The sequence below is a fragment of the Saccopteryx leptura genome, chromosome 3 (genome assembly GCF_036850995.1).
Source record: "Saccopteryx leptura isolate mSacLep1 chromosome 3, mSacLep1_pri_phased_curated, whole genome shotgun sequence".
NCBI classification, from domain to species: domain Eukaryota; kingdom Metazoa; phylum Chordata; class Mammalia; order Chiroptera; family Emballonuridae; genus Saccopteryx; species Saccopteryx leptura.
This window is the reverse complement of record NC_089505.1, coordinates 8,331,290-8,339,386: the sequence shown is the minus strand read 5'-3', so window position 1 is coordinate 8,339,386 and position 8,097 is coordinate 8,331,290.

The following is an 8,097-nucleotide window of genomic DNA, read 5'->3' as shown; positions in this document are numbered from 1 at the left end:
TAAGGTTCCGTTCTTATCCAGTAAGATTTATGAGCATTAAACCCCAGGGAGACTGTGAGTGGATTTCTTTATCATGCTACAACTTCCGCCTCCTGAAGTTTCCACTGCTGGGGTGGAATGGCCCCAAGTCCCCCAATGCCAGCTCTAGGCAGTAGGCACACTGTTCTGTCTGTCTGCTTCTAATGGGAACAGCAGCTCAGGGCCCCACACTCGCTCAGTGACTTGTGACTTTCCAGTCCCCAAGCAGAAGGCTGAAAGCGCACAGTGTTGGGAGAGGGTTTAGGCGTCACATTGAATCCGGAGAGATGGGTGGGTGAAACCCTCTCACCCAGGGCAGACTCTGATGGCAGGACATTTGCATCTCATTGGGAGCACACAGCAAAGTCTGCCCAGGGGCGGTGGCAAGCCCAAGAACTTGGAAGAGTGACCCACACATTCTCTGTGCTGATATAGTGCTGGCCTTCCCGTGTATAAGCAAGAGACACACTCCTGGAAACAATCTCATCTACTAATTCTCGGAAAAGAAATATACAGATTTCATCTGCAAAAAAGAAAATGAGCAGAGGGAACAACCAATGTGAAAATGATTTAGGACTTCAAGACAACGAACGTGGCAAACTTTAGAGAACAGCCAGCGTTTCCTTTTAAACATGCTCCCCTGACCAGAGGGGAAGAAAACGTAGGAAAAACTCTACGTCCTGGTCTCTCCAAGTTTCTAGGAGACAAGCCATGAAAAAGGAAAGAAAATGTTAACGGATATATTGGTTTTAGACGGAAAAAAAAATCTGGAAAAAGCAACAGAGGCAAAGAGCAGATTGAACACACATCACCGGAAACCGAGTGGGTGAACGAGAGGGCGAGCGGGAGAAGTTCTGAGGAGCGCAGAGAGGAGCAGCGCAGGAGAGACTGAGGGGTGGAAGGAGAGGAACATCGGATACAGGAGGGGCACCGTGGCGTGCTGAGGGGTAGTGCTGGGTGTCGGACTGGGCTGCCTTTTGCTTGACGCCGGCTTCAAGCTCCGCCTGAGCTCCATAGAAGGCAGAGGCAGACTTGGAGACAGGATTAGGGGCGTCAGGTGCAGGGGTAGAAGGAAGCGAGGCTCGGGAGGGTCAGAGACACGCGAGCCTGCACTATTTTGGTGCTATCCAGAGGTATTTGATCAAGACGTAAGACCTAACTGAGTCGTATGAAAGTCACCCCTCATAGCCCTGGCCGATTGGCTCAGTGGTAGAGCGTCGGCCTGGCGTGCAGAAGTCCCGGGTTCAATTCCCAGCCAGGGCACACAGGAGAAGCGCCCATCTGCTTCTCCACCCCTCCCCACTCCTTCCTCTCTGTCTCTCTCTTCCCCTCCCGCAGCCGAGGCTCCATTGGAGCAAAAAGATGGCCCAGACGCTGGGGATGGCTCCTTGGCCTCTGCCCCAGGCGCTAGAGTGGCTCTGGTCTCGGCAGAGCAACGCCCCGGAGGGGCAGAGCATCGTCCCCTGGTGGGCAGAGCGTCGCCCCTGGTGGGCGTGCCGGGTGGATCCTGGTCAGGCGCATGCGGGAGTCTGTCTGACTGTCTCTCCCCATTTCCAGCTTCAGAAAAATACAAAAAAAAAAAAAAAAAAGTCACCCCTCGTACATGGAGTCAACTCTGATTACCCTCGGGAAGGTGGGGGACTTAATAAATACATGACAGTTTACATCAAATACATTCTGGTTTAATTATTTCAAGGTGGAAAATAGAACCATCTGAAATACTAGAAGATGATCTAGGTCAACATTTGTGTAATTTTGGTCTGGGCCAGATTTTCTAACCATAATACAAATGAAGAAAGCATAAAGAAAAATACCTATAGATTTGCTCCCTTAAAATTTTAAAATATTTTTTACATTTAAAAATACAAAAAATTAAAAGGCCAATGGGCAAAATAATTTGAGGATTACATGTCAGTCAAAGGATTAATATATATGAGAGTCTTGATACATAAAAGACTCTTACCTATTAGTAAGGAAAAGTGGAGCATCCCAAGAAGGAGATGCCCAAAACAGAAATAGTTATGTCATAATAAAAATAAAGTGGCTAATGAGCAGGAAAACATGTAACCTCACTACCCAGAGAAAATGCAGATGAAACTGCCGTGAGACACTACGTTTTGCTGATCAACTTTGGAAAACCTTGTGCACGTGTGCATTGTGGTTGTGTGTGTGTGAGAAGGGGGGGGAGAACCGTGTGTGGCAATGGGGATATAAGGAAAGCTAACACTTTGGTCGTGTGCTGGTGGAATTCATTTGTAACACATGCTAAAGAACAACTCCACATCTGATGTACGTAGCAGAAGTCTTACACTGCGCCCCACAGAGCTAGTCTGCGGGAAATCTCTCTCCTCCCCACGCAGTCCCTGCTTGTACCACTTCTCTCTACAGCCTCAGAAACTGACTGAAGCCGCAGACACGGGACTCTGGGGGTCGCGCTCAGGCCTTCCTAGCCCCCACCTCCTTGTTCATCCTCTGTTCTCCTACTCACCGCAGCAGGCACGGTGACTTGCCCAGTCTGTTCGTCTAAGAACCTCATTTAGGCAATGTGTCGGGGCTCCATCTCACTGGGGACACTGGCCTTTACCCATCCCCCTTCTCTGGGGCGCCTTAGAAAGGGGCCCCCCACCAGTTGAAGCTGACGGAGTCAGGGAGCCAAATGAAGAAAGGCAGGGGAATCTTGTTGAGAAAGCCCCTTTGTCCTCTTATTAAGTTAGTTACCACCTGGACCACATTTCTCAGGGCACAGCACGCTCTGGTCCCTGGCACAGGGCCACCTTTATTCTAAGATGTGTTTGAGCTGAGATCATGGTATGTTGGTGTTGACCTTGGCGGTCATTTCCTACTTCGGGAGAACAGAGACAGCCAGGCAGGCGTGGCTTCGGCGCAGGCCCCGGAGTGCCAGGAGCTGTCTCCCTTGCGGACCCGGGCCTGGACATCCCCCCGGCTCCCAGTCCACCATGGCTAACAGAAGAAAGTGGCCTGTGGTGTTGGCTTGAGAAAACGTTTTTGTGCATTTTGTTTGTTGATGAGGGCCCTGAGGGCCCGTGGGAATGGGAGGAGCCCTGGGTCTCTGTCCCAGTGAGGTCTGAGTGTGAGGATCCCAGCCAAGGGACACGGGCGTGGGACATGGGGACGGGGGAATGCTTCGCGGGTGTGAGCGTCCTCCCGGTCAAGACACGGACAATAGCGTAGTTATGTCTGATGGTTGGTGCTCGCAGTCTGAATGGTTTTTGTAGAAGGATGGTTGTGAAACACACATTTACACAAATAAATACTGTAACGTGAAATTAGAATGAGCATATTTGTGGCTTCTTTGAGTATGACTGGTAAACTGAAGAAAATCATAATTTTTTATGACATTTCTCATAGCAATATTGTTTTTCCTGATATATCTTCTTGGGGAAGGGAAACAGAAGAAAAAATAAACAAATGGGATGACATCAAACAAGAAGGTTTTTGTATAGCAAAGGAGACTGTCAACAAAATGAAAGCACAGCCACTGAACAGAGCAGCATGCTCGCCAGTAAGTGGTGAATGTCAAAAGTTTGTAAAAAACTTATAAAACACCAAACCCCCCCCACAAAAATCAAATTAAAAATAGGCAAAGGACCTCAATAGACACTTCTCCAAAGAGGACACACATATGAAAAGATTCTCAACATCACCACATCATCAGAAAAATGCAAGTCAAAACTACAATGAGATGTCACCTCACACCTGTCAGAATGGCTGTCATCAATAAGTCAACAAACAACAAGTGCTGGCGAGGGTGTGGGGAAAACGGAACCCTCCTGCACTGCTGGTGGGAGTGCAGACTGGTGCAGCCACTGTGGAAAGCAGTATGGAGATTCCTCAAAAAACTAAAAATGGAACAGCAATTCCAATTCCAGGAACATATCCAAGGAAACCCACAACACTAATTTGAAACAATATATGTATCTCTATGTTCAAGTGCCCATCAGTGGACGAGTGGATAAAAAAAGCTGTGATACCTTTACACAATGGAATACTACTCAGTCATAAAAAAGAAGGAAATCGTACCTTTTGTGACCGCATGGATGGACCTGGGGAGTATTACGCTAGCGAAATAAACCAGTCAGAGGAAGACAAGCACCACATGACTTCACTTATATGTGGAAACTAATGAATAAAATAAACAAAAGAGAAGCAGTCTCATAGACACAGAGAACAGACTGACAGCTGTCAGACGGGAGGGGGCAGGGGGACCAGGTGGAAAAGGTGAAGGGATTAAGAAAACAAGAAGAAAACCCCACCCCATAGACAGACAGCAGTGTGGTGATGACCACAGGGAAGGGGGCTGAGAGGGTAAAGGGGACACGTGGTGATGGAAGGAGACCTCACTGGAGATGAACACACGACACAATATACAGATGATTGATTATATAACTGTGCATCTAAAAGCCATTTAACTTTATTAACCAATGTCAACCCAATAAATTCAATAAAGAAAAAAAATTTAAATGAAGAGTTTGGCCTTTTCTGGAGTGTTTCTTAATGACAGACACAAAGTGACTCTGTGCAATGGAGTCCTTATCTATCAAATGGGAAGACTGTCACCTCTGTCACGCACACGAAGTGTGTCCATCTCGAAACTGGAACCCTCGTGCATTGTTGGTGGGAACGTAAACCAAGGCAGCTGTTGCAGAAAACAGCAGAGTGGGTCCTCAAAAAATCAGAAAAAGAACTGCCATGTGATCCAACAATTCCGCTTCTGGTACGTACCCAGGAGAATGGAAAGCAGTGTCTCGCAGAGATATTTCTGCACCCAAGTTCATAGTACCATCACCCATGACGGCTGAGCGGGAGCAACGCCAGTGTCCGTGGCGAGGGGGTGGGTAGACACAGTGGGGTGTGTGTGTGTGTGTGTGTGTGTGTGTGTCACACACACATATATAATGGCGTATGTGTAATAATGGGATATTATTCAGGCTTAAAAAAAGAAGGACATGCTGACATTTGCAACAACATGGGTGAAACTTGAGGATATTATACTAAGTGAAATCAGCCAGCCACAAAAAGACAAATTCTGTGTGATTCCACTTCTTTGAGGACCCTACACTCAGAGAGACGGAAAGTAGACTGGTGGTCGGCAGGAGCTGGGGGACAGGGCAGTGGGAGTCAGTGTTTAGGGGGACAGAGCTCCAGTCTGGGGAAATGGAGAGTTCTGGAGACAGGTGGCGGTGGTGGTTGCATAACAGTGTGAATGTTCTTAACGCCGCTGAGCGTATCAATGGTTCAGCTGGGGAAGTTAGTAGGTCTGATGTTAGTGTATTTAGTCATTATTAAAATATATATATATATATTCAGTAACTACACCAGAGCGCTGAGCTCAGTTTTCTCCACACCCGCAAAGTGGTCTCAGGTCACGGAGAGAGTTAGGCTGTCCTCGCACGTTTGACTCCCCTCTGGTTACTTTGCAGATCTCACAGCAGAAGTCCTCCGTGGCTGCCAGACTCGGTCAGGACTCCCTGTGAAACTCCTTCTCCTTCTGGGCTGGTGTTTGTTACAGAGTGGTCTCTGTGTCAGTCACTGAGTTGGATGAGTTGCATCAAAGTCAATATTTTTAACCTGGAAATGTAACTTCTTGTTCAATGTTTTTGCTTCTGCTACAACATGAATGTCATGATCCAGAAACACCATCTCCTTGCTCCCTGTTGAATCTATGCCCAGTGCAGAATGTGCACATTGTAGGCACTTAGGAAGTACTGGTCAAATAAATTCTATGTGAATGTCAATAACATGTCCGTTCTGCCTTAATTCATATGGTTTAATACTGTATTGTCTGGTGCATTTGATTGGCAAAAGCTTTTCAGTAAGACCTACAGACAACATTTGAGTGAGTGCAGTGGTTCTAAAACCAGAAGCTCTTAAAATTATTTATGGCAAACCCCACATAGCCACCCTTGGCTTGGTCCTGCTGGAATCCGCAACGTGCATCTCCAGCAGGTTCTGATGACTTTAAACTCTGGCCCTGATCTGTTTCTCATCAGCGTCCCAGGACCTGAATAAATAGGAAGTGACCACCGATGTCCTTCCCGCTGTTATTTTTGCAAGACCCTTCCCCAGGAGGGACAAGGGCTCAAACCTCGGATGGCATGATGGCTACAGGTAGCTTGTTTTGACTTTGATGGGTCCCCACAGGGTGCCACGGAGGCGGGGTTCGCCAGAGGTCTGCAGGTCAAGCAGAATTTGGGTTCCTCCCTGGGCCTTTCTTTTACTTTGCTCTTGTAGCTGCTCCATCTGATCCCGTTCCGATGACGGCCCACTCTCCCAGGCCCAGACCCGCCCTGCAACCCAGCGCTGTGGCTTTGACCCCAGAACCAGCTGTCACGATATTAATTAGTTAACTTCATCAAAGCCGGCCACTTAAAACTTTGTTGGCCAGTGCTCGCTTTTCATAATTTCTGATGTTAGTGAGAAACGTTCCTGTCCTGTTCGGTCTCATGGACGTGGTTAGGTTGCAACATGTGCCAGTGATATTCCTTTCTATTCTAAATACTTTTTTTTTAAAACAATTATGTCAAAAAAAAAAAAAAGAAAAAAGAAAAAAGAAAAAGAAGCAGCTATGTTATTCTAACTCCCAGCCTCAAGTAGTTATTACCAGACTTTTATTATCATCATCTGGTTTGAATGAATAAACAGAAGTAGTCCTTTTAATCCAATTACTTTCCAATTTTTTTTAAGGATTAGTAGGTCAACTGAATTAATGTTGCTTCCTAATATGTCAAAAGAGTTTGACCTTTCAGTAACCCCAAACCTCAAGTGCACTGGTGGGTCACAAAGCAGTTATCTTTGCACGAGGGGCTGAGGGGAGATTGCCTGGCACCAAAGGGCCCTGGATGAGCCGGGGGGGGCGGGGAGTGTGGGGAGGCAGCCCAGGGACAAGACAATCCCAAGACGTAGGTCGCAATTTTGTCAGGACGAGTCCTGATAAGGGTGATGTCCTTGTGGCCTTTGTGCTTGAGGAAAAGCATTTGTAACCTAAGATGTTATGTTCTCCGCCTGCCAGGAAGAGGCAGAGTGAGTTTGTAAGAAAAAAAATCCAAGTTCAGCTGAGTACGTGTGAAGATCTAATGGGCTGTACTTACAGTTCGTGACCCGAGCAGCATCTGGTCCAGCCAATGGGAGCTGCCGGAGGAGCTGGGCGAAGTGGGCGGGCTTGGAGAACCGGGGCGCAGGGCGGGAGTGTCCTGCAAAGGGCTGACCCGTAGGGCTTGTCATGCGTGCCGGTCAGTCGCCTCGCTGGTGCTGGCCAGGTCATTCCAGATCCGCCGGTTAAAGGCCGCATTCCTGGGAGAGGCTGAAACAGCAGTGAAGTCTTGGTTGGCTGACTTGGGGCTTCGCTAGCACACTGATATCACCCAAACCTGAAACTCACTTTAGCTTGAGAGGCTAACGAGTCCATCTCACACCTCCCATCTTCTGGCCTCGGAGAAATTGTGGCCAGAGACGCTGAAACGTAAACTTGAGCCCAAGACCCGTGGTCTGACGACACAGACTCAGATTGTTTCGGACGAGAGGCCTTCGCCAAGTTGCTTTGGACCCCAGAACTGAAGGAGGGTCTCCAGAGCTCCTGGGTTCAGAGTGCTTGTTCATCATGACCTGTGCTAAGATCTGGCAAGCTAGCAAAAGAGCTTTACTCTTGGTGTCGGGTCACGGTGATGTTTTATAGCCATTGTCTTAGAAATAAAGGAAATTCTATGTTCTGTTTAAGATATCACCATCAGGCTTGGGAGAAGCTTAGAACACCAGCCTCCGTTTAACTGACTCAAGGAATGACCCCTCTGTCACGGTCAGTTTTTTTTTTTTTGTATTTTTCTGAAGTGAGAAGCGGGGAGGCAGAGAGACAGATTCCCGCAAGCGCCCAACGGGGATCCACCCAGCATGCCCATCAGGGGGCCATGCTCTGCCCATTTGGGCCATTGCTCCAGTTGCACCCAGAGCCATTCTAGCGCCTGGCATGGAGGCCATGCAGCCATCCTCAGTGCCCGAGCCAACTTTGCTCCAATGGAGCCTTGGCTGTGGAAGAGGGGGGCAGGGGAAGAGAGAGCTAGAGAG